Genomic DNA, 25,682 nt, shown 5'->3' with positions numbered 1-25,682 from the left:
TTTATAAGTCCTAGACGTGACATCCACTTTAATGCAGTTTCTATTTTGTGTATACAGTGAAGCACCGTTTATTCGTTTTTGGAGGGACTGTATGAAAAAAGCGTACAAACGAAAAAACGTATAATAGATATAGGTTAATGTGTATTAGACTTTGCAGGCACCAATTTCAAAAACGTATAATTGATAAAAACGTATAAAAGAGAAACGTATAAACGGTGCTTCACTGTATATGGTTATTTCACTTCAGTTCCTTTATTTACATATATGCTTAAATGGTCAAAATAATAATTTTACAATCAATAACTGCTTTTCTTTGGAGGAATACAACATTTCTGGCAATATTTTTCATTAAGTGCCAAACGTTATTTTACAATTGTGTTGACATCATTTACATTTATGGCTTTTATCAGGAATGATCAGAGATTATCCCTCCTAAGGGCGATGGCCACCCTCCTCAAATGCTTTGAAAAACTCCTCCCTGAACGAGACCCCCCCCCCCCCCCAAAAAAAAGAGATTTTGAAGACGTTAAAACTATCCACTCCTTGAAAATATTGTTGCAATCTGCGTCAAGGTTCCCCCCCCCCCTCCCCCGTTGTCATCCTTGCAATCATTATTGTTATTATTTTTGTTATTGTTATCATTTTTTATAATCAGAAAAAAATATCTTGTTTTTTGAATATATTAATGCCATTAACGTCATGGGGGGGGGGGAAAGTGAACGAACTTTAAAGTTCAAAAAATAGGAACGTCGTGATTATGTCCCTAAAAGGAAGATATGAATAAAATAAATTAGTTGTGAAATATAAGAGCATATTAATTCGGACGCCACGATTTTGAAACGCGCGCATAACAAAGAACGAAAACAATTTTCTTTCCAAGAAACCGAATTTAAGAAATAAGGAAAGCACAAAGGAAAGCAAGCAGAAAAAACGCGTGAGACTTTTCTCGTCACTTGACAATCAGTCTAGCGCCATTTGGCGACAATTAAGTTTCCAGTTTATGTCACACACTGGCGGCAGTCTTCTATGCATGGCAACCCTTAAACAGCCCTAGCCAGCGGATTTCAAAACAGCGACGCCTCGTCCAATCTAAGTTTTAGTTCAGTGGACGAAGTTGTGTGAAGTCTGTTTGGTGCTCGGTAATTGTGCTCCGCGTGAGGATTCACACATTCTGAGAGTGTTCGAAAATAAATATGATGAAAGCTCATATTGTTATGCTCCAGTGCTTTAAACTGTCCCTGGCGTGGATCATTTAGCTATTAGCGTCAAATAATATTTTTGTTTAGTAAGTGAGCCGATATTTGAGAACTTATGTGGAAAGTTAAAGCTTTCCAGAGACGAGCATGCATTGAAAACTACGTTCCAGTAATTCACACCCCTTGGAGACGAGGTTTTTTATTCTTTTTGTTTTGTTGCTTTGTGTGAACACAATTAAAACTTTTAGTTGAGAACGTTATGGGAAGAATATATAAATATCGATGAAGAGAAGATAATGATTGTTTTTATCGACAATATTCTTTCAGAATAGAATGTTTTGAATGGGATCTCTCTCGTTTCCTCCTGATTGATTTACCGCGCGTTTTTAAAACTTTTGTCAACTCAAGCAACTAGAGATGTAAGACTAATGACTGATGAAATAGTTTGTATGCTGCTGGAGTGATAAAAATCTAAATATATTCGTATAGTGGACAATATAACAAATATACTAGACACCATGGAATACGTTTGTTTATAGTTCACATTCCAAGGAATACCTCCCAGGTAAGTTTTTAGTTACCATAAACATAAATGTGTTTAATTTTAATTATTAAAATTAGTTAAATAAGTAGTTATTATAGCAATTTTAAGATATGTCATAATTTTGAGAAATTTCAATGTATTCTGATTTATTTATCTATTTTATTTTTTTCATGTTTGTGTTCGAATGTGATTTTTAGGACTAATTCTTGAGCAAAGGACAATTGTTACATCAAAGAAAAAAAAAGTATTATTTTTTTATTGAAAATTCTGTTAATAATCTAGTTTTGGATAAAATGTTTAAAATAATGTCGAGGATAATATATCTCAATGAAATTTACCATGTGTTTAATTTCAAACAATGTTTCTTTTCTGATTTTATGTTCGAGTCACTCATAATAATAAAAATAACTCGTCTGAGAAATAAAAATGAAAGTACTACATGAAATTCAGCATGCAACTTTCATTTGCTAAGAAGTACTTCTTTGTCAAATAAAATTCATAACATCGTACTTTAAATATACCCTAGAAACGGTTTTTTGTACTGAGATATGAATAAAAGAAATAAAATATTCTGTCGTAATGTATGCTTTTCAATAAATACATATATTTTTTTATATTATGAAATGTAAATAAGAAATGAGATACTTTATTGCTATAATTACATTTTTCATTTTTTTTTTCTTTTTCTTTTTTGAAGACATAATTGCTGTAAATTATTTAGTGTGAGGTAAAACGATTTGAAAAACTAAAATTTTTAAGCAAAACGAAATAGTTAAAAATGAAGTGCAATTTGCTATTACCGTATCATGTAAATATATTTTGAAAAAAAAAATCTAATTAACAATGTTTTCATAAAAACAAAGAGCACTCCTCAAAATGTTTTGTTTATTGAGTCTTTATTTCAACTCCATAGAATAAATTATCTTTCACTTTTAAATGATGCAAATTCGTGAATTTTTTTTCTTCTTTTTGCTGTACAATACTTTTCATCTGACAGCCCTGGCCGCCTGAGAGACGGAAATAGAAAACACTATAGCGGGGGGGGGGGGGAGGCACGTTGGTCAGTTTATCGATTTTTCATTTTTTATATCGTCAAAAAATGTAATGAGCAGTTTGATTTTCTATAATAAGCTTCATTAAACATTTTTTATCATCCTAGATGTTTTGGAAAATGTTCAATTCTTTAACTTTTTTTATATTAATTCTTTAACGGAAAACTGAAAAGGATCAACGTGCCCCGAGCACGGGGTACGTTGGTCCGCATTACGAAAAGAACTTTTCTAACATTTTTAATGATAAATAGTATTATTCAAAACTGACTTATGCTCTTTTGTGTTTAGAATGGAAAAAATGAATTTTAAAGATCAACATGTCAAAGTAGAAAATTGTCTAACTTCTATTTTTGCGCTTTTTAGAACCATCTACATTTTCTCAAGATTTAGCACAAATAAGGCTTCCATCAACTTCACTGTTGCTATTACTAGATTTTTTCTTTTTTTAATTGAAAGTTTTCGTTTTTTGTGGGTTTTCTAAGAAGGGTGCAACGTACTCCGCGTTCTTTTTCTGAAGAAATAGTCTTTTTCCTTGCGCAAAAAATAAAGTAACCACAAATAATTGTGAAGGAAAAGAAATTTCTTCAGGAGAGGAGTTCAATTTGTTACTCTTCTTCATTAAAATCATTTAGAAAATTAAAGTTGTTGTCTTATGAAAATTACTGTGCCCTAAAAAAGTAGCAATAAAATCTGTTTCGGAAATAAAATTATTTCAATTTAACAGTACCATGAATTTTTTTGATTATTATTTGCAGGGCTATACTAGTGCTATTTGTTGGACAGAAATTAAAATGAAAAGTGTTAACATTAAAATTATTGAGACCGATCCAACTCTAAAGCCTCCCGTTTTGAGAAGAGAAATTTGTAGTTAATTATGCTGTGCTGCTGATGTATAATTATTGTGCTGACAAATGTAAAAATGTTTTCACACGCATATTTTAAAAGCAAAAAAAAAAAAAAAAAAAAAAAAAAAAATGCTCTCTCTCACTTTCAAATCAGTTGTAGTTAGTATTTAGGAAGGTTGCAGAAACTTTCCTGAGATTAAATCAGATCCCTATGATGTTTTCCCAAAATTTCCCCAAACGGTATTTGCATCATATTTAAAGAATTAATTTTTGGGGCAACTTATTCATTCAAGATACATATGTTTGATATGCCTTATGTTGCTGATATCAATGTTAGTTGCCAAGTTTCTTGCATAAAATGTCAATGTATAAAAAGTAAAAGACTTAAGCGGTTTAAAAAAAAAAGCAAAACGAAACAAGGGGGGGGGGGGATCAGTTTTATAAGTTTTTTGTTTCTTAAAAACCCAGCAAAATGTCTCTTCATGATATGTTGTTGTTGTCTTGTGCCAGGTAGGCTGGCAATTTGAATATGAAAAATCAAAAAACGCCAAAAAGTGTGGAACATTTTTACAGTTTTTTTCTTTTTTATGTCCTTTTTCATTAACTCAGCATCAAAAAATCAAGCTTCTGTTAGTATTATCTTATTTCATTTCCTTTTACAGAACAATTACATGCATAATATAATTATTCTCAGTTTTTTATTATTAATTATTTATTTTATAAAACTTGTAACGTGTGTGACAATTTTAATTTTCAGTTGTCACACACGTTACAAGAAGAAGATTGTTTTGTGGGTAATAATTTTTTTTTTTTTGAAAACTATATACAACATTAAATTATGATCTGATTGTTTCCTTTTCATTTCTCTAATTTAAATACTTTTTCCGAAATTATGTGCCATTTTATCTTTTTTCAAGCCTATGAGTAACGATCTTTCCTTAACTAGGTATTGATAATAACCTGAATTAATCTTGTGGAATCATTTATCATCATATAACGCGCATCAACTTATTCAAGATGGTATTTTTTTATATATATAAATGTAACGCATTCTTCCTCTTCTCTGACAATCACTTCGTTTGTCCTGTGATCGCATTTCGAGTGAAAACCACGTGTACTTTAACTCCCCCCCCCCCGACCATTTTGTCACCGAACACTTCTTGAAACGGATTTTATTTACATCATACTAAGAGAAGTACAGTATAACCTCGATTTAACAATTGCCAAGGCACTGGAAAACGTTTTCGTTAAATCAAGGATATCGTTAAATCTAGTAGCATATACATTCAATGCAGTTAAATCCGGACCAGTGAAATGTATCATTAAATAGAAGAAATCGTTGAATCGGGTATCGTTAAATCGAAGTTATACTGTATTCAATATTCGACTAAATTGTTTATAGGTAGACATCATCATTTTAGATTGCTTTCACTCTTGGAAGATTCCATATTTTATATAAAAATTACACTGACATTAGCATAATGTTATAACATATCCAAACAAGTAATAAGTGGCTTTTTCTCTCTTCGATTTAGTTCTTGAAATTTAATTCAATGGCTTGATTAAACATTTAAAAACGAACTGATGTGTGCATCACATGACTTCCTTTTACTCCAATTTAATGTCATTTCCCCGTTATTGGCATTTTTTTTAATGTTATTCAATAGTTTACTCTCCAAATATCACTGACAGTGGCCAAATTGAAACCAGATTAAAAAAAAGAAAAACTCCAACTTTGTCGTCAAGTTGGCGACCAAACTTGGCGACCAAAATACTGGTGATATATCGCCAAGTGTCCGCCAAATAATAACACCACTTGAGTTTACATCGAAATTAACAATGATTTCCCTCCAAAAAGGGGCAAAAGACCCTTTTAGAAACACCTGAACGCAACCAAAAGGAGAGGTGCACAACTAGACCCCAATAGGAGTCTACGTACCAAATTTCAACTTTCTAGGACATACCGTTCTTGAGTGATGCGACATACATACGCATATCCGCGCATACATACATACGTACATACAGACGTCACGAGAAAACTCGTTGTAGTTAACTCGGGAATCGTCAAAATGGATATTTCGCGTGTCTATGCGTCCTTAGGCACTTATCCACGTGTGATCGAGTCGAGGAAAAAAAAAACTCAACTTCATTTGGGGGTGTGTAAAATGGAAATTAAGGTCAATTTTTGAGTGAAAATTTTTTCGCGAATACAATACTTCCTTTTTTGTAAAAGGAAGTAAAAAGTATTACACTTCAAGCAATCACTAGCTAAGTATATTTCCCCTCAAAACATCCATAACTACAAACAAATACGATACTTATTATTATTATTATTATTATTGTTACTATTTTTTTTTTTTTTTTGCAGTTGAAATGTGTTTCTTGCATTGTTTAGGTTAACTTAAAAAAAAAAAAAAAAAAAAAAAAAAAAAAAAAAAAAAATACGAAGACTCTTTTTTTATTGGAGTCTTGTAAGGGGCTGTCTATAATTATGTCATACTTTTTTCAACATATGAGACCCCACCCCCATCTATTAACAAACTGTCACACTTCACCTCACTCCCTACCCTTCCCGTGTCACATGTCACGATATGTTACGTTAACATCTGTAAAAAAAATGCTTTTATTTCATTCAAAATTTGTGATGTCACACTTCTTATTTTCCCCAACCTCACCCTTGACACAAATTGTCACAATTTCCGGAGCCCCCATCCTCCTCATAGCGTGACATCATTTACGGACGACCCCTTAGAGTTTCATTTCAAACGTGAACACATAAAATTTATCAATGAATTTTATATATGATATCAAACTATTCCACTTGTCGAGGCAGTTAGGGAAGGTCGGGTAGTATCGGACACCTAAGCCATTTCAATCATAACACTTTTTGTTTCATTTGTAAATAATTAGTTTCTACACTAAATTATGCTGTACTAAGTTACCTAACATAAATTGTAAACTTTGGTTAAAAAACATGGAATCGTAATTTTTAAGCAATTTTTTGTCAAACTCTATTTTTGGCCAATTTTAAATTTTGGAGGGTTGTATCGGACAAAACATTAAAATGTTGAAATAAAAACAAATAGTTCAGAAATAACATTTTAATGTGCAAAAAAATGAAACGGATAAAGTAGTTGGTTACTTAGAACAGTATACAAGTCTAAAAATGAAAAGCTTTGATCCTAGCCCCCAAAATACATTTTGGGACTAAATATGTTTCACTAGCTTCTCTACTTGTCATTTTATTAAGTTCAACTTTTTCAATGGCTTTTTTCATATTTGTTTCATCCCATTTATGTCATGATTTTTCCATTTCAACCTGTTGGACAAAGAAAAACACTGTCAATATTTTATTTTGGTGCCAGTAACTTTGTCCAATACAACCCGAAATTGGTTTGTCCGATACAACCCGACTGTAAAGCTACAGTTGCTTAACCACCACTAGGTTATTACTTAAGCTAGACACTTTTATAGCTCATAATACTTAGATTAATATACTATCAGTCTAAAAGTATAACAATGAAACAATATAACTTACTCTTGTGTAAATATATGCCCCAGAAGTTAAGTTCTTGCACTGCAATTCTCTCAACAAACAAACAACTAGCTTTGCACACCAGAACGAACTGTTGATTTGAACCAATATTGTGTCTGTGGCTTTCTTTCCCAATACGGTACACTATGTTGACCCAGTACGTGCTGTACTTGCAGCGTACGTGCTGTACTTGCCCAGTACGTGCAGCGGAATTAAGAAGCAGCCCTTGTCCGATACTACCCGCTGTCCGATACTAAACGACCTTCCCCTAATCCTATATTAAGTTTTATTGCTTCCGATCAACATTTGCTTATGTTGTTAACACTTTGATATCTTTATTGTAAATTTAGCAATTCATTATGTTCCTTTCTTAAAGAAAGATTTTTCGGTATAGAAAAGAGGTTTATTGTGTACATTGATGTAGATATTGATTACATGAGCAAGTCGAAGGCTGTTTCGTATAGTTCCCTTCCCCGCCTTTTCCAAAACGTCTGTTGATTTTTATTAGAAATGGGAATGATCGGCAAAGCCACGGAAATTTTGGGAAAAAACTTCTTTTGAGTTTTTTCCCCGTAAGGTTTTATTGAATTTTCCATTCAGAAAATTCCTAGCACAAAATGATGCGTTCACAAATTTCTAATATATTTATATTCCTAAGCGTTATTTCTTTAAGTTCTCTCTCTTTTTTTCGTTTGATATTCATTATTTCACATAAAAGAAGTTAACTTTGATCATTCAAGCTGTAAAATAATTTAATTTCTCAGCTCATCAAGTATCATTCACTAATTTTCTCAATAAAATTGAAAATGTATACATAGAATAAAGGCCCCCACATTTATTACGATCTTGCCTACGCCACGGGCGTACATTAATGTACTTTAATGTCTATTTTTTGCATTCCCAGCCCCATTGCTATCATACCCCCTTGCACTCTCTACCTATGCAGACAATGTACAAAATTATATCAATTAGTGGAAATGTTTAAGTTACTTAACGGTTAAATGATAAAATTAGCGGTTAAATGATAATTTGAATAGTTAGTCTACTTTTTAATGTTTTGAATGAGGAAAACTAGCGACTGTTATGAAACAGAAAAGTAAATTTTTTTTTTGTAGTAGAAGCTTTAGAAGGAAACAAATGGATTGCACATGTTTTAAAATGTTCAACGGTTTTTTTATTTTAAGAAAATTTAATTAACTATAAACCTCATTTTTCTTAGTACCGAAATGATTTTTTCCCGCAAAAAAACAGAAGAAAAGCTGATTTTTTACAACCACTTCAAAATTTCCGGAAATTTAGAATCTTCACTCTCAATAGCGTTCTTGTTCTATTTAAGCGCTCATAAACAATTATCACGATAGTGTGCATAAAAGAAGAATAAAATGATTGAATTTCTCATCGGGTTAAAAACATATTTTCTGTGATACTGATTTTAAGAGTCACTTTTTTTCCTACCTCGTAATAATAATTATAATGTGAAATTATATGAAATTTATATGAACTTTAGAAAATAATATCAACATAAAATATTTAATCGAATTTAGATTGAGTTAAACAAAGCCGTACTTTTGTTAAGATCCCACCTCCCTTCGTTCTGTGCAGAGAATTTTAAAAAGTCAGAGCAAATGACATAGTGTAATTTTGTTCTGCATATTTTATTAACGATGCCATTTATGGCATTTTGGTGACAGTCCAAAATGGTGTTCGGGGAAAAGTATTTACATCGGTTGTTAATTCTATCTTTTCACCTATCAATTAAAAATTAAAATGCAATTTGATTGCGCATTCATGCTTTTTGAATTAAATCAGAATAAATTAAGTTTGGCTAGAGACTAATCAAAGTTTCACGAAAAGATAAGTCTTATGCATTTATTAAATTAAATGAGGTTCCGAATAGATTGCTGCTCTTGTTTTCCTCAATTTTGAGCCGTCTAATGTTCCGTATCAGTGGGGTTGATACGAATGATTTTGATTTCATGTGCTTCAAATATTTTCGTGTTGTAAGTATTTCCAGTTCGCATTCCGATTTCATCTGCAAGATTAATTGAGTTGCTGATTTGGCAACTTCATTGTTTTTTAGAGTTTACTGTTTAAAATTATAGTTATAAATATGTTAGATGAAAATCGACGGCAATTCTTCTTGTATAAACGCGAAAATGGGGAGTTCAAAATAAAACTTTCTTGGCTCGCAAAGCGTGAGAGATCTTAATGCTGACAGCTAAACTTCTGGAAAGAAAAAATAAATCCTATTTGTCACCCCAAGTTTCTAATGCAATTTAAACTGTATTGTTTTAAAAATTGAAACATTTTCCATGGGTGTGCTCAATAACAGCTAAGTTCGAGAACTCTCAAGTTCCTTTCAAAAAAAAAAAAAAAAACAATGTTGCAGAGTAAGTAGTAATTGCTCGTGCTCAAAACCTTCATTTGATCTATCCTCCGATAAATTTATCCAAAAGTCTTTTGTCTTTGTTTGGGAGAAAATGCTACATTTTATTAAATTATCGTATATTAACTAATGCTCAGACGCTGTTGTTTTTGTCCTTCAAATTCTAGATTTTCTTTTGTAGGCATTATTTTTTTCATATGTAGTTGAGATAAGTGACCTCGATATATATTCTCCATTTGGTAGAACAATTTTTGAATGGAATTTTTATTGTCCGGAAGATATTTTGAATTTCCCATTTATTTTGGATAGTGAAGAATCTGGCAGTTTTTTGACACTGTAGCAGTAGTTGTTTCAGTAGTCTGCGACACGGGCGGCGGGGGGGGGGGGGGGAGGAAGGGATAGTCCGCGCAAGACAAACTGACATAAGGTTAATCGTAAAATCTAAGCCGCCTCCGAGAAATGTTTAAAAGTAAGATAGTTCATTCAGCCTGGGGCGTTATTTTATCCTTAAATACCGTCCAAATCTTCATTACTGATATGTAAGATTAAAATAAAAAAAAGTATTTTTTTCACAACTTCGAATTCGTAACCAGGGACGTTACGTCTCGAAGTTGTTTTTGGGAGGTCGGAAATTCTCACTTTGCGGAATGAAACTCCAAATTTCGTCAAATGATGATAATTTTGCCGAATAGAACCCCCAATTACGCCGAGTGATGGTAATTTTGCCGAATGAAACTGCAACTTTCGCCGAATGATGATAATTTTGTTGAATAGAACTCCAAATTTTGCCGAATCGTCAGACAAAATTTGAAATGATAGGCATTTTTTGGAAGATCACGGTGACCTCCTGCGACCTCCCATTTCATGTTCAGTGCCTTGTCAAGATAAAAACGGATAACTGTAATGGGGGTGGAGTGGGGGACGGGGTTGGTAAACAAGGATGTACAAAATAATTTTCTTTCTCTCCAGGACTAAGTAGGTTTGAAAAGCATGTATCCTTCCAATTAGGGAGTTGGTTGTTGCTGGGGGAGATGGGGGAGATATAAAAGGATTAACGTTCTCTGACAGTTCCTAAGACACGTTCACAAATAAAGCCTCGTAAAAAGCATGTTTTGTTCATTTTTTAACTTATATATGGTGTAGGGATGATGATGATGGCTGAATTGTGATAGACTTGGTTACTGCATGGTTTTACAGTGTACAAATGATGGATCTCTGTTTATTTAAGTTTTGTTTTTACTATGGGCTGATAGCTGATTGAGCACTTCTGTTAGAGATTTGCCTCTTACACGGTTCTTAGCACCGCTAGGCGGCGTTACCCGTCACCGTAGTATGACGTCAAAGACGTAACATATGGTTTAAAGGACCATTATTCGACTATCCTTATTATTAATTTTAGAAATCAGTATCCAATGCGTAAGGTAATTTCTTGATTTTAGAGCAGAATTCATACTATATTAATGCCTTATTTGCGTTTTTCGTGAAATTAGAATGTCTGAAAACGATCCCCAAATGTACCCGTCCATCAATTGTTGATTTCCAGCTATCAAAATGTTGTGTAACCTGAATGCCTCAATTCTAACCAGGAATTCTTTCCTTCATCAGAAGTCATCACCAACAAAAAGATTCATTCTTCTGATAGATTGATTAGCTATCACTCAATCTGTATTTGTATCCTAAATAAAAATCGTTAGAAGCGTTCTATCAATATGCATATTTAAAAGCGCGATAATTTTTCTTCAATGAAGGATAAATTTTTCGTAATGGTGTGCATTACAAAAAAAAACTTTTTTGGTTTTGACACAGTTCTTGCCTATTCTTATGTGAAATGACCCCATGAATTCAAAAATGGATACCGTTGTCCCCCCCCCCTCATCCATAATTTTTTTGGCGATGCTCCATCCTTTTTTTTTTTCCGTTTTTGACAGTTTCATAGCCACTGTTTTGATTTTAAAAGAATGGGAGTATTATTAATATCTACCGTTAAAGTTTTCTTGGGGGACTTGAGAAGTGAAAAGTTCGTAAACAAAGGCATTTGGAGCAAGAAGGGAGACGTAGAGTTAGGGGCGCGGGGGAGGGGTTAATATATTTATTTGTAAAACCAGAATATTGGCCTTACTCGTATATGCCGCATATTTGAAAATATGATCATGATTTAAAAAATAAAAAAAAAGAAAAACAATTGGTGCGAAGCACCCCCAGAAATATAAGTATTCATTAATGCTATGCACAAATATTTTTTCAGTTATATCTAAATTTTGGGGCATCCGTGACTCTGAGGTATAAGCTTCGCTTCGAATGTCGGAGGTCGTGGGTTCGATTCCCCACCGGAGCCCTGGATGTTATTTCTTCTCTTCTGTAAATCTTTGTTGGGTTGTCTCCAGGGCTGCGGAGTCGATTGAAAAATGACCGACTCCGACTCTTTTACCCTACTCAGTACTCCGACTCAGACTCCACAAAACACTGCCAGAGTTGAGGACTTTGAGTGAAGACGTCTGATTCTTGAAATTTTAAACCTTCGACTCCCAACTCCGACTCCTTTACCCAGGGACGTGTCCAGACATTTTGGCGCTCGTCACAAATGACTTTTACGGGCCCCTTCCATATTGTTTACCACTACGTCTCTACATATATTTCGCCCCCTCATTTTAAAGATCTTAGGCCCCCTTCAGGCTCAAGCCCAGTCCAACAGGTGTCCCTTCTGGTTCCTTGAGCACGTCCGTGCCGATACCCCAAAATCAACCCGACTTCACAGCCCTGGTTGTCTATCCCCTGATATTTGAGTTTTGCTACTATATAAGGAAGATTGGGATCAGAACGCAAATTAACAGTAGTCATTAATATGATGTCGTTAAGATGTGTGTAGTAACAAAAGTGCGACAGACATGAAGTGATGAAAACGACAAATGCTGTCATAACAAATGCTGCAACTCGGAATTAACGATTTGCTTACACCAGTTGTTCAATATAGAATACATGTTTTTATATGTGATTCATTTGTGCAAAATGTAACCAATTTTGCGTCAGTGAAAAAAGAATTGTCTGTGCAAGGTAGTAGTTAAATCTAACGAAAATGTGATGCATTCAAGTATTATATTAAATAACTAGCTGCGTTGCACGGCCTACCTCGAAAATAAAAGTTGTGTCAAGTGACACAGTTTCAACAATCAAGTAAATAAAAGAAGAAAAAAAATAGTGTAAAATTTCTCTTCAACTTGCAGAAAAAAGCAGTCTTATGACTCAAAATTGAAATTTAGACCTCTTTGGATTATTTTTAAAATTCTAAATATTCAGTCATTCTTATTAATTGGCGTAAACATTCTGTTTCACGGATTTTCTGGCGACCCCCCCAAGGAGGTTTTTTCCCCCTCAGCGGGCAACAAAACCCCTATGGGAATTCCTGAGCATCAAAGAAACTTTGGCCAACTTTGGCAAAGGTCCGACATAAACTGGATTTGTATAAGGAAAACCACCTATTGGGGTTGTTCCTATAGGGCAGCGTTTCTTAATTTTTTTTTAAATGGAACCCTTTTAAATAACCACTTTTTTCGTGGAACCCGTTTTTTTTCGTAAGCAGGTTAGTTTCAAGCAACATTCTTAAAATGTTTTATTTACAGTCAAAGTGAAAATAATTTTAAATAGAATTTTTTAGTATCAAAACGTAATTTCAAAAATTAACAAAAAAAAAAGTAATAATTTGAATTTTGTCATCTTGAATTCAAATTGTGTTTTTCGCAATCACGAGTGTGTGTGTGTATTGTGTGTGGTGGGTATGTGTGTTTGTGTGTAGGCGTATGTGTTTGTGTCTGTGCAGACATGAGTGTGTGGGTAGTTGTGTGTAGGTGTGTGTGTGTTTGTGTAGGTGTCTGTATGTATGCGTGTGTTTGTATGTGTTTGTATGTATATATATATATATATATATATATATATATATATGTGTGTGTGTGTATTTATGCGTGTGTGTGTGTGTGTGTAGTATATGGACGCAACCTGGAGACGGTTTTTGCTATAGGAGCAGCATCGTGAGGATCCGGTCGACGGTGATGCTGCAGAGGGTGGCGATGGCGAGGGGAAAATAAAATGATAGCACATCAAAACAGTCAAATGAAAGCAATAAGCAATCGTGATTGCTCAAAAAAAAAAAAAAAAATTGAAAACGATTTTGAAAACAAAATTTTGTAGACACGAACAAAATTTTCAAGTTTAAAATTTAAGTTTCAGTTTAGAAAATTCATTATTTTAATAGAATTTTTAAGTTTTCTAAAAAGAAAGGAAAATAAAGAATGAGAGTTTCGTGGAACCGTTGATTGATCTCCATGGAAACCCTGAGTTCCGCGGAACACAATTTAAGAAACGCTGCTATATGGGATGACCTCCTCCCCCATGTGAATTCTTGTGCATTGAAGTGCCAAATTCGACAAAAACCCAACTTAAGTAGTGGATTTGTGTAAAGAGTATACACACTCTACACTGGGTGTTGCTAATAAGTGTGGCTAAGGAAAAAAAAATTCTGTAAAATGAGAAAATTTATTAAACTATTAACGAAACTAACCATAACTGCACGTAATTGCTATTTTACTTGTTCACCATTAATTTTCATCCATCGCTTCTTATAATCCTGAAGAGAAGGAAGAAATCCCTATTAGTAAATATTAAGGGGTCTAAGGTCTCTTAACCTTCTCAAAATTTTCAATTTTCTGGAAAAAATATATGTTATGCATAATTTAATTCTGAACAATTTGATACCTTATTTATTACCATACGCAAAAAACTTTTCAAGTTATCGTGAAAATGCGTGAACTTTCCCCATAAAGATTTATGTTTACAGCAGTTGTTTAAGCCTCTTTTTCTCAAGTGCCGGTTTCTCGTTTTGCGCGCATGATATCTTCGAAAGTTTCTTATGTATTTCCGTAAAACTTTTCATGCGTGTTTGTCTGGCTTATTTTTATGATCTGAACCTAAATTTTAACTAAAAATAAATGTTAATATTAAAAAAAATAAATATTTTCCACCAAAATTTTGGAAAATTTTGACATTAACTTATAAAATTTCAAAAAAGAATTAAATCATTTTAAAAAAACAAATAAATTTAGGTCAGATCATAAAAATAAACCGAAAAGCATGCACAAAAAGTTTTACGGAAATATATAAGAAATTTTTTGAGATATCATGCGCGCAAAATGAGAAACTCGAGAAAACGCAACCCGAGAAAAAGAGGCTTAAACAGCTGCTCTTAACATAAATCTCTATGGGAAAGTATACGCATTTTCACGATAACTTGAAAAGTTTTTTGCGTATGGTAATAAATAAGGTATCAAATTGTTCGGAATTAAATTATGCATAACATATATTAATTGAAAATTTTGAAGGTTAAGAGACCTTAGACCCCTTAAATAACAATGTGATTTCTATCAAGAAAATGATAGTCAATAAAGCTGCTATTTCTAAACATAGACTGCGACTGCATTTTTTATTCGAAAGATCTCCATACGTTTCAGTTTTATTTCTTGAGGTTAAAAAATTTTAGTTGAGTGTTTAAACAAGAGCCTCTGAGAAGATTATCTTTTACAGGTATATGATAGGTTTAAAAATAATTTTTGTGCAATTCAGTATATTTCATTAGCACTTACGAAGGAAAGCCGAACCTTTTCGCTTAAGAAATTAAAACGCCAAAAATAGAATGTTTCACTGAAAAGTCAAAAGAATTGCTGAGATTCATTACGTATTCTATTTTGTTCTTTTATAAAGTGTATAAAAAGAGTAGTAAGAAAAAAATAGTGATAGACTTTTAATATTCAATTAGTAAAATTCCAAAGCATTTAAAATATTTTGATTTTTTTTCCATTAGCAAATGTTACATATTTTTTTAACCAAAATGCCAACCAAAAATTTAACCAAAAACCGTGATGCAAATCACTCTCTCTGATTTAAATTTTAAATGTTATTGTGTGTGTGTGTGTGTTTTTTTTTTTTTTTTTTTTTTTGTTTATTTGTTTGGAGTGATATGGAACATTTTTATCTGTATTTCAACTCAACAATTTGTATAACAAATAATACGACTTCTCATTTACTGCTTTTAAATTATGGCTACCCTTTTAGTTTACACTTATTTATTAATTCACTTGTATTAGTTACTTTCGCCATGTTTCTTGTGATTCCGAAAACTACTTATTTTTTAGTACTACATTTACTAAAAAGGTAGTTTCAAGCGAAAAAAAATTAATTAGTTGTATTTTTAGTGCTATTACCCTGACCTTTAAAAACATGCTTATGAAAATCAAGAAATAAAAACTAAAATCTGGTTCCCAAAAAAAAGACTGCATTTGTTTTTTATTATTATTATTATTTTTTATTTTAGAATTTTGAGAGAAAAATGTTGTGGCTATAAATTTACTTCCACATAATTGCGGTGTTCGTTTACTTAAAATGCATTCGAGTGGTTCGACATTTGATGGTGTTTCGTAGTTTCTCTCTTACGAGAGAAAAATATCTTCCTAAACTGAAAACGTAAGTTCTTGTTTTTTAAATGAGCTATGAAGTAAGCGGAAAGGAAAGCGAGGTGTTGAGTGACATATAAAGTAATAAGAGAGAAAAAAAAGTTTTAGTCAATTCTTATACATAATTCAAAATACATCGAAAAAGAAAAGATAAATGCAATTACTAGGTACAATTAACAAAAAAAAAAGGAAAAAAAATCACTTTGTTAGCCTTTTTTTTTTTTTTTCATTTTACAGGTTAAGAAAAAAAAAAGAGCCCTGTGATATCCAATTCTCATTCGAATTCTAAATTTAAAAAAGTATTGGGAAATACTTCTTTTTTTTTTCCTCTCTATGATCTCCTGATTTGAAAAATAAATAAAGGGAAAAATACTTTTTTTCTCCTGTTCTAAATAAAATTTGTTTTCTGTTATAATAATTTTTCCCAATTTAGTTTTAATAGTAATAATAATTATTAATTAATTTATTTGTTTATTATTTTTCATCTCCGTAAAAGTCATAAAATTTGAGATTGTAATGATCGCGAAAGCAACAGCAGTTAACAAAAAATATCAGCAATATTTAAGCCCAACAAATTTCTAACAAACTTAGAAAATTTTCAACAATATGGGCATAGTGAAGTTATAAACAAGAGGTTTAAACATAAAAAGATCACCTGTGGTATTGTAAGAGCAATTCCTCGGGTAACTGACTGACATTTTTAGAGCAAAACAGTATTTTGTAACGTTCAGCGCAAAATATACTTGTGTAAACGATCTTTTCTCCTGGACTATTGTATTTTTTCTAGTTGAATTCGCGAAATATATTTTGGTTGGTTTTTAAAAAAATGTTAAAAATACGATAACTGACTGGCATGTTACTTTCATTATTGTTAGTTAGTCGTTAACGTAATTTTAACTTTTCTTTCTTTTTTTCTTTTTCTTTCTTTTTTTTTTAATCATCCAAAATGTATTTTAAGAATTTAATTTTACCATTAAATTCAGCTTAAAAAATACAAATATTATCCAGGAGAAAAGATCGCTTGCACAACGTATATTTTGCATTGTATGTAACAAAATACACACTGTTTTGCTCTAAAAATGTCAATCAGTTACAAGTGGAATTGCCCGTGAAAAATTTATCAACAATATTCATTTGTACACAATGCAATCAAATATGACTTGGTGGCATATTGAAAAACGAACAGAAATTTTTACTACCTTTACAAATGATGAATGTTGTCAATTTTGATTAATTAAATAAAAATTAATTAACTTTAAAAATATAAAGCTCAAAACTCCAAATGTGTATGTTTGGGGTAAACTCAGAAACTGTGGCCGATTTCGCTGAAATTTTCAATTTGTGTTGGTTAGTGCTGTGAAGGTTTATGGACTGTTACGAAAAACAATCGATGAATAGGTTATTTCTTTATTCGAAATATAATTTTAGAACGCTAAAATGGGTCGTGCTACTTGAAATAATTATAGTATCGTTTCGATTTTAGTTGTTGTCTCGATTTTAGGAATTGTTGTCATTATTGCGAAGGAAAATTTTACTCTGAATTTCTTCACGCCTGAGCGTTGAACATACGTCACTTGAACGCGCTTTATTTTCCTCGTAAAATATGCAGCACCGAGCGGTGACGCAGATACTAGTAGATTATAAAATCATCCCAGAAAAATTAGTGAATATATATATATATATATATATATATATATATATATATATATATATATATATATATATATATATATATATATATATATATATATATTGTAAAGGTTGTCATTTTTGTGGAATTACCCTTCACCGACATTGGAGTCTCAGTGAAAATGCATTTTTTTCACAAATGAAACAATTCAATAAAAGCCGTGATTCTTTTTTGTAAGAATACATATGTTTTTTTCATCTGATCGATATTCAACTGGAATATTTATTTTAATGAAAATATTTCTTCCTCGGGGGCAGGGCGATTTTCATTTATTGTAGTTATATGTAACATTTCAATTATTCTTTTACCTTCCAGGAAAGCACGGATTTTCATTTTGTTCTAACTGTATAATGTATTCCAAATAATTCTTCATTCTTCGAGTAGGGGAATTTTCACTCGATTTTTATCCTTCGCTGCGTAACCAATGAAATTCATTCACTTGAATTAAAAGTCTGCTATTTTTGCATGCATAAGTACAGTTTTTATTTTTATTGATATTTATTGTTGTATTTATTAATATTTTTAGACGATAAATCTAAACTTAAATGTTTTTTTTTTTAATCTTTTTTTCTAATGGCAATTGTTTTCAGATTGGATAGTTGCAAGTTATGATCTTATTATTTAGCTTACAACGCATAGCTACCGTAGTTTTGAATAAATTTAAAGAGTACTTAAATTATATGCTTTACTCTTTGAAAGAGACAGGTTTGACGGGCAGTTGAAGTCATTATAGTAGGATTTTCCATTACTTCATGCAATGCGCTTGGAGCTTAGTTAAAATTATGTGTACCATTTTAATTAACAAAACCGAATCTTTTTTTTTTCTACTTCTGAGTGGGAAGGGAAATTTATTTTCCCTTAAAAAGCTTTTTTAGCTAGCACAACTGTGCGGGTACAACTAGTTAGTAATAAAGCAGGAATCCACTCTTCTTTATCAAGGTAAAGTAGTCTTTGTGCTTTAAAAAACTTGTGTTCTCTTGCTTTCCTGTTATGCCCTAAGTCATTGGGTTATAGAAATCTCGAAACAAGTATATGGGGTTGGATAGGGGAAGTGGGTCACCGCCCTAAAACTGAAACATGGTATGGTTTTTATACTTTTTTACACTGACTATATCATATATCATCACATTGATTGGTTATGCATATATTTGGGTTTCGTGGAATTTTTTTCTGGGTCATAGAACTTGTCAAAAAAAATTTAAAAAAAATGCTGAAAAATATTTTTTTTGCAAGTTTAAGCTACAATTTTCAAAAAAGGTTTCCAGGTTAGTTTTTATTTTATTTTTTTAATGATTATTTTAATTTAATTTATAGTTTAACTTAAAGTAAATACTGCAGCAAGAATTTTTGTATAAAATATTGTTAATAAGTGTTTTAGAGGAGGGGTCCCACTCACCCCGTAAATTTTCGCTATAAAGGGTAAGTGGGTCCCCTCACTATGGGGTAAGTGGATCCCCCCCCCATAATTGAGGATTTTAAAATCAAAAGCAACTCTGATGAAATGTTTGAAAAGTAAAATACAACTATGATGACATAGTAGGAATTGATAGGTCAGCTGCAAAAACTGCTAAAGCTGATGATTATGAATTTATGAAACTTAGATCAAAGAAAATCACAAAGTATAATGTAGGTCTGATATTAGAAGTTGATGATGCAAATTTTAAAAAATACTGCTGAATTTGCAACAACAAATAGTGACCCTTTTTATTGGCCTGGTGCAAATGATCTTGGAATTCATACTGAGGATGAATTATAACAGTTCTTCCTCTTAGCCAACTTTAAATAGACGCAGTCATTTAGAGTGTTTCCAATTTCACTTTCAACTTATAGCTTTGGCTAATTTACCAAAATTGATCTTTATCAAATGTATTACGTTTATTCAACACGCTTTTAAATATGTAAAAGCAAGATATGCACCTATAGGCTTTAAATGAATTTCACAGACGCAATTGTTTTTTAAATACATTTTCCGCCATAGATTCAAAGACAGTAAATATCTCATAAATGGATGCATTTACAAAAAAACAATTACTACCAAAAATTTACATACTTTATCAAATAAATACTTCTTACCCCTTTTTTAGACTTGCTTGATTTGAATTTAAATTAAAGGGCGCTGTCCCATTTACCCGTTATTATGGAGTAAGTGGGACTGGGACACCTATCTGATTTTTTAAAAGATAATAACCGTTAAGAATATTTAAAGGATTAGTTTGGAAAACACTGAAAACTTTTGTTTATTAATAATGTCCAAGATAAAAGAAGACAAGATAAGTTTATTTTTTCTTCTTTCAAAAATTTTGTATAAGGTTTGAAAAACGAACTGCTCACAAAAGGGGTCTCACTTACCCTAATTAACCCTAACATGAGTTTTATTTTTATGGATGAAATGTAAAATTCTGTTATTTTTATCATGAAGGATATGAAATTCTTGATTTAAATTTTATTAGAATTTTTATCAAAATGGTGTCCAAAAACACTTTATATTATCTTTCTGGAAATGGTTCTGTGAGAGGAAAGTATCAGCATTAAAGCGAAAGTGAGGAGTAAAAAATAAGTGAATAACAATATGAAAAAAAAAAAAAAAAAAACTATGAAATTAGATATGAAAGAAATAATTATTAGAATACAATGAAATTAGAATAAGTCATTCATAAATGAATTATTTTTACTTAATTCAATTTTAGCGGGTTTTACGTTTGGTTTGGTGAATGTTTATAATGTGTCTTGAATTTCTCTAGTTAAATAGTTATTTTTAACAACGTTAATTTATAATATTTGTAAGCTACTTTCTCTCTAGCTCCACTTGTTACTATATTTTTGTTGTATTCTAAGCTTGTACATCTAATTGTGGATTTCATTTTGGATACCATGTGAAGTAAAAAATAAGTAGAATTTCACGTATTTATATTTTGAAAAAAAAAAAAAAATCAATGGCCTCAAAGAAGATACAGTTTAATGCAGACATAATTTTATTTAAATATAAATTAAGTAGTTGAGGTAGGGGGAACACATATGTAATTTCAAATTTTTAGTAACATTAACTTCATCATAATTAAACAATATTGGTTGCTTTTATTGTTACGGGAACCTTAACTTATAAACAGGTCAATGTACGATCAGAAAGTAAGGCATATTACGAACAATAAGTCACATGGCAACTTTCAAGCGTTCATAGCATCATATCATTGGCAACGTGTCAGTCAGTTTTTCGGACCAAAAAGCTTAGAAAAGTGTACACAATAATTGACATTACTATCAAAACGTGACTCTTAAGCTTGTAATTTCTTTGCTGTAACTGTTTTTGTCCACCTATTATTTTAAACAACTTTTAAACTGAAATTGGAATATGAAATAAGCACATCTTTGAAACTTTTTTCTTCTTCTGCAGATTTCCATAGCCTATCGATGATTAGACTTTCATCCCAGTTCCCAATGAGCAAAGTGGTACCTATGTCTGACAGTCAAGCAGGACAGTAAGGGAAGGCCAGCAGAAAAATTGCTCGCCACGAGATTCCCGATTGGTGTCCGAATCCACAACGGGGAGCACCGACAGATCTGTCTCTCCTCTATTCGCATTGCTCTCCTACAGGCGAAACTACGACGCTGGACGTGGGCTGTTACCCGCCTCCTGGCGGAGGCGGAGTACCTGCCTCCGGACCGGACATCTTGCCCGCCAAAAGACAAACTGTCGTGGACCGACTGAAACGACGACTTGAAGTATACCGGCGACATCAAGGGTCGTGTCTGCCTCGCTACGACCAGGCTTCCAATGGACTGTATGAAGCACAGAGGCAAGACACAATCTTGCTGAAGCAGAAATACCTGGAGAACAAAGCTAAAAAGACTCGACGAAACGATCATCGTAGTACTGCAGCTTTGACCAATGGAAATGAATCTGGCCAACGAAATAACGCTGTGGTAAGTGCATTTAAAATTGAAATTAGTTGTAGTGCTTATCATGAACATGATGCTTACTCTCGTACTAAGTACCAGTTGGGAAAACTAAAAGGTTGTACAGTTTGCCGTTTCTGACTGAGGAGTTGCCATGTGACAAGGAATCGTGTCCCTATATGGGATTGCCGAGAGTTGAAGGGCCTCCTGGAACTATATTGATATGTGGTGCCCTATGCAGCTCTACTTTGACTAGGAGTAGTATAAGTTTTATAGAGGGGGGGGGGGCAAACTGATAAGGGGCCCGCCTTGGCTCTCGGGGGCCCTGTGTGTGTGGGGGGGGAGTAATAACTTCCATGAAGACATAAAACTGCGTGTGTGTGTTAGCACGTAGGTGTGTGTTTCAGTGAAGGGGGGTACCTTTAACAAAGATATCTCGCTACTTCACTGTGCCCTAAAAACTTTCGACTTGGATGATCCGTTGAAAGCAAAAGTGATGCAAGTCAAACTTTGTATAATTTGCATTTACACTGTGAAAAAGTCACTTAACTATTCAATTACTCAAAATCTTGTTTTATTGACTCACACCACTATTGCTCTCAATGGCTCATATGTCGTTTCCCAGGGCTAACTGGTCACCATGAGACCACGCCTTGGGGATTATACTTCTGCTGCATCTCTTCTCGGCTGTAACCTTTCTGAGATAGGTCTTTAAAGAGGAAAGTATCCTAAAGAAGTAAGTCTAATATGGGCTCAGTTATTGGATTTTGCGTTTATCTAATTCGTTAACGTATCTCAATAAATGAAATTTTGAAGTACATCGACTACTACTTCCTCTACTACTACTGCTTTTCGCTGTATCTTTTACCAATCCAGAAATCTTTTGCGTTCCAGAATGCACTGCTAAACAAAAAATTTTCCTAGCATGGTTTCCTTAAATAATTTTGAGAACATAAACTTGAAATGAGTTGAATTTATTGTTATTTAACCGTTTGTTATTTAACAATCTAACCAATAATTACCTAAATAAATATAATCCTTATCAATCAAAATTAATAATAACATATATTTTTACGCTAATGATTCAACTACCTGCAACTAAATAATCAAAATTTGGCAGAGGATCTTTAAATATTGTTTGACGGTTATCTAAGACTGGCGCTGCAGAAACATGTATCAGATATTGATGAAATATATGATGTAGTTTTGAAAGTATAGTACATTTATCACTAAACTTTCTTCACTTATTAGTGTTGCCTTGACTTTCTTAGATGAATGTTTGAAAAAAAATCGTTTAAAATTTAATTACTTACTTCATTTTTAACTTTGTAATGCTGGGCAATCAAATTAGTACGTGTCGATCTCAAATCTAAACGTTCTATAATTCAGTCAACGGAAACGTTATTCAAGAACTAGTGCAATGCTAAATATATGTGAATAAGCTAAATTGTATATTAACCAGTGAAATATCAGAACAGTATTTAAATGCTATAAATGGGTACATTATGACTCCATAAGCATTTGTAATATTTAGGTCTGAAAACTAATCAAAAGATAAGTATTGATGTGGGCAATCAACATTTATCAGAGAATTTTCCACCATATCACCAAAAGTTTTAATTAAAAAAAAAAAAAAAATCAAAAAAAAAAAAAAAAGTGGCTAAAATCTAATATATTTAACTACTTCAGTTTTATGGTTCATCTTTATGGCTATAAAACACATGAATTTTGGCAAAAAACATTTGACACTATCAAAGACACTTTTACACGTAAATCTTCCTTCATTTCTTGTGCCGCTGATAATACTTGGCTTCATTTTTAATCCAGTGCACAATATCAAATCTACCTCGTTTCAGAAAAAAATATAAAGTTCGAAAATGAGACCTTTATAGGAGAATTCCTAGATTTTTTTTTAAAATAACCCTCTGCAAAATTTAATCACAAAACTCGAATTGTGATAATCTTAATTCGCTTTAATTTTTTTAAATACTATGCAGTCAAGTAGTTGCCGAACAAAAGCAAGGCGTTTCAAAACACGAAACGTGGGAATAATAAATTGAAGTTTTCCGTGGGATATTTCATGCTAAATGAAGCATTTTTAAGGAGGGAAATAGTTAAATATATTCTTGTATAATATGTATATGGGACAAATGGGATTGGCTCGATTTTAAATTTGCACTTTGGTCGGTTACTGACTTTTAATTTCAGTTCTTTAGGAATATAAATGTGAATACAAATGTCTGAAAAAGCAAAGCGAGGTTTATAAAGTAATTACTTATTTGCTGTTAGGGACATTTAATCTACTGAAACTTGAATTCTGTCTATCATTAATGGAAAAAAAGTTCTTTGTAAATTTTACATTTTATATTCAAAATGAAGCAATTAATTCATTTCTAGCAAAAAAGTGTCAGTGCCTTATTGTATTCCTAATTTATTTATTAGGAGCTGTAAATAAATGTCACACCTTTTTTAAAACTATTTTCGACCTCCTCCTTGGTTACAAAGTGTCACACTTCACTTTAAACCCTCCCCCTCTGTCACATGTCCGGTTAAATTTCATTGATTTCATTCATGCCTCGCTCATCTAAAGAATTAGATGCGTAAAAAATAAATAAAGCAGCTTTTAAACAAAGCAGTTAATACACTTTTTCCGTGAAAAAAATCTTTTGCGGAGTCGGAGTCAATCTTATTTCGGGACAAAAGAGTCGGATTCAGGAGCCGAAGCTTTTTAATTCAAACACTCGGAGTTGGAATCGATTATTTTCCCTTAAAGTCCGCAACTCTGCCATTGTTTCCGGAGTCGGACTTATTTTGAAATAAAGGAGTCGGAGTCGAATTTCCAAGAGTCGGCGTCAGTCATTTTTCCTCCGTGTGTAAATTTTTGCCAAAGCTGCGAAGTCAGAGACGAAGTCGGGGAGTCGGAAGTCGGGGTCAAGTGCCCCAAAATTCTCCTAGCCGGAGTCGGGAGTTGGTCGTCAAGAGCTTTCCAACAAAATTTGTTTGAAGCAAATCCGCCTTTAAGTTCGGAATCTATATTGATTTTCAGTTTCCCGTAGACGCTAATGTGGATTTGAACTGTTCAAAATTGAACGGAAAATTGTTCAAAAAAAAAAAAAAAAATCCTACACATATTCTTCAACAAGAGCTTTTTCTAACGAAAGTTTGTTGTAACGAAAATTCGCCTCCATAAGTGCGGGATTTATATTTGCCTTGAATTTCCCCGTAGGTGCTAATGTTGATTTGAATGTTCAAATCAACATTAGCATCATCAAGGATTTGAACGGTTCAAAATTTAACAAAAAAATGTTCAAATCAAAAAATGAAATATGGGAATGAGGTGTCCTCGCCGAGCACTTTCGAACAAAAAAAAAATGTTCGAATCGGACCTGTTCACTCAAAAGTTTTTAGGAAGGGGGGGGGGGCAGACAGACAGACCGACAGACATTTTCCCTCATCCCAATACCCTATTTTACAATTTTGAATTTCTCGATACTGATTTATTTATTTTATTTGGTCATTTTTTTTTCACGATATTTTTAGGATGAATTAAGCCTTCTTTCATGCTTTTTTTTCTTCTTTCTCTGACTTTTACTGGGAAAGTAGGCTAAAAAAAGGCGTAATGTCACACATCTTGTTGTCTCCTTTTCCCACTTAGTCACAAACTGACACCCCCCTAACCCTTCAACTCGTGACATTATTTTTAGAAAGCCCCCTTACATAAATATTTTGTAAAATAATTAGCATAAAACTACTTAGAGAGAAAAAAAAAAACCTGTATAGTACAGTGGTGCCAAACCTTTTCTTACCTGCGAACCATACCTCATATTTAGATGAACTCCTGGAACAGAACACATATAAGTTCTTTCTGGATAACATGTTAAAACATGGAAAAACAGCAGAAAAATTACAAACAAGGAATTGCTGTTATGATTAGTTAATGGTTATTTCATTATTGAGTAGTTTGTATCAGTTCTTCAGAAACCATTTTCTGAATATTCAGCCGCAAATTTGTAACATTATGACAAATCGTCTGTATCCAGGAA

The sequence above is a fragment of the Uloborus diversus genome, chromosome 10, assembly GCF_026930045.1.
Source record: "Uloborus diversus isolate 005 chromosome 10, Udiv.v.3.1, whole genome shotgun sequence".
Classification (NCBI taxonomy): domain Eukaryota; kingdom Metazoa; phylum Arthropoda; class Arachnida; order Araneae; family Uloboridae; genus Uloborus; species Uloborus diversus.
This window is presented reverse-complemented; position numbering follows the sequence as displayed.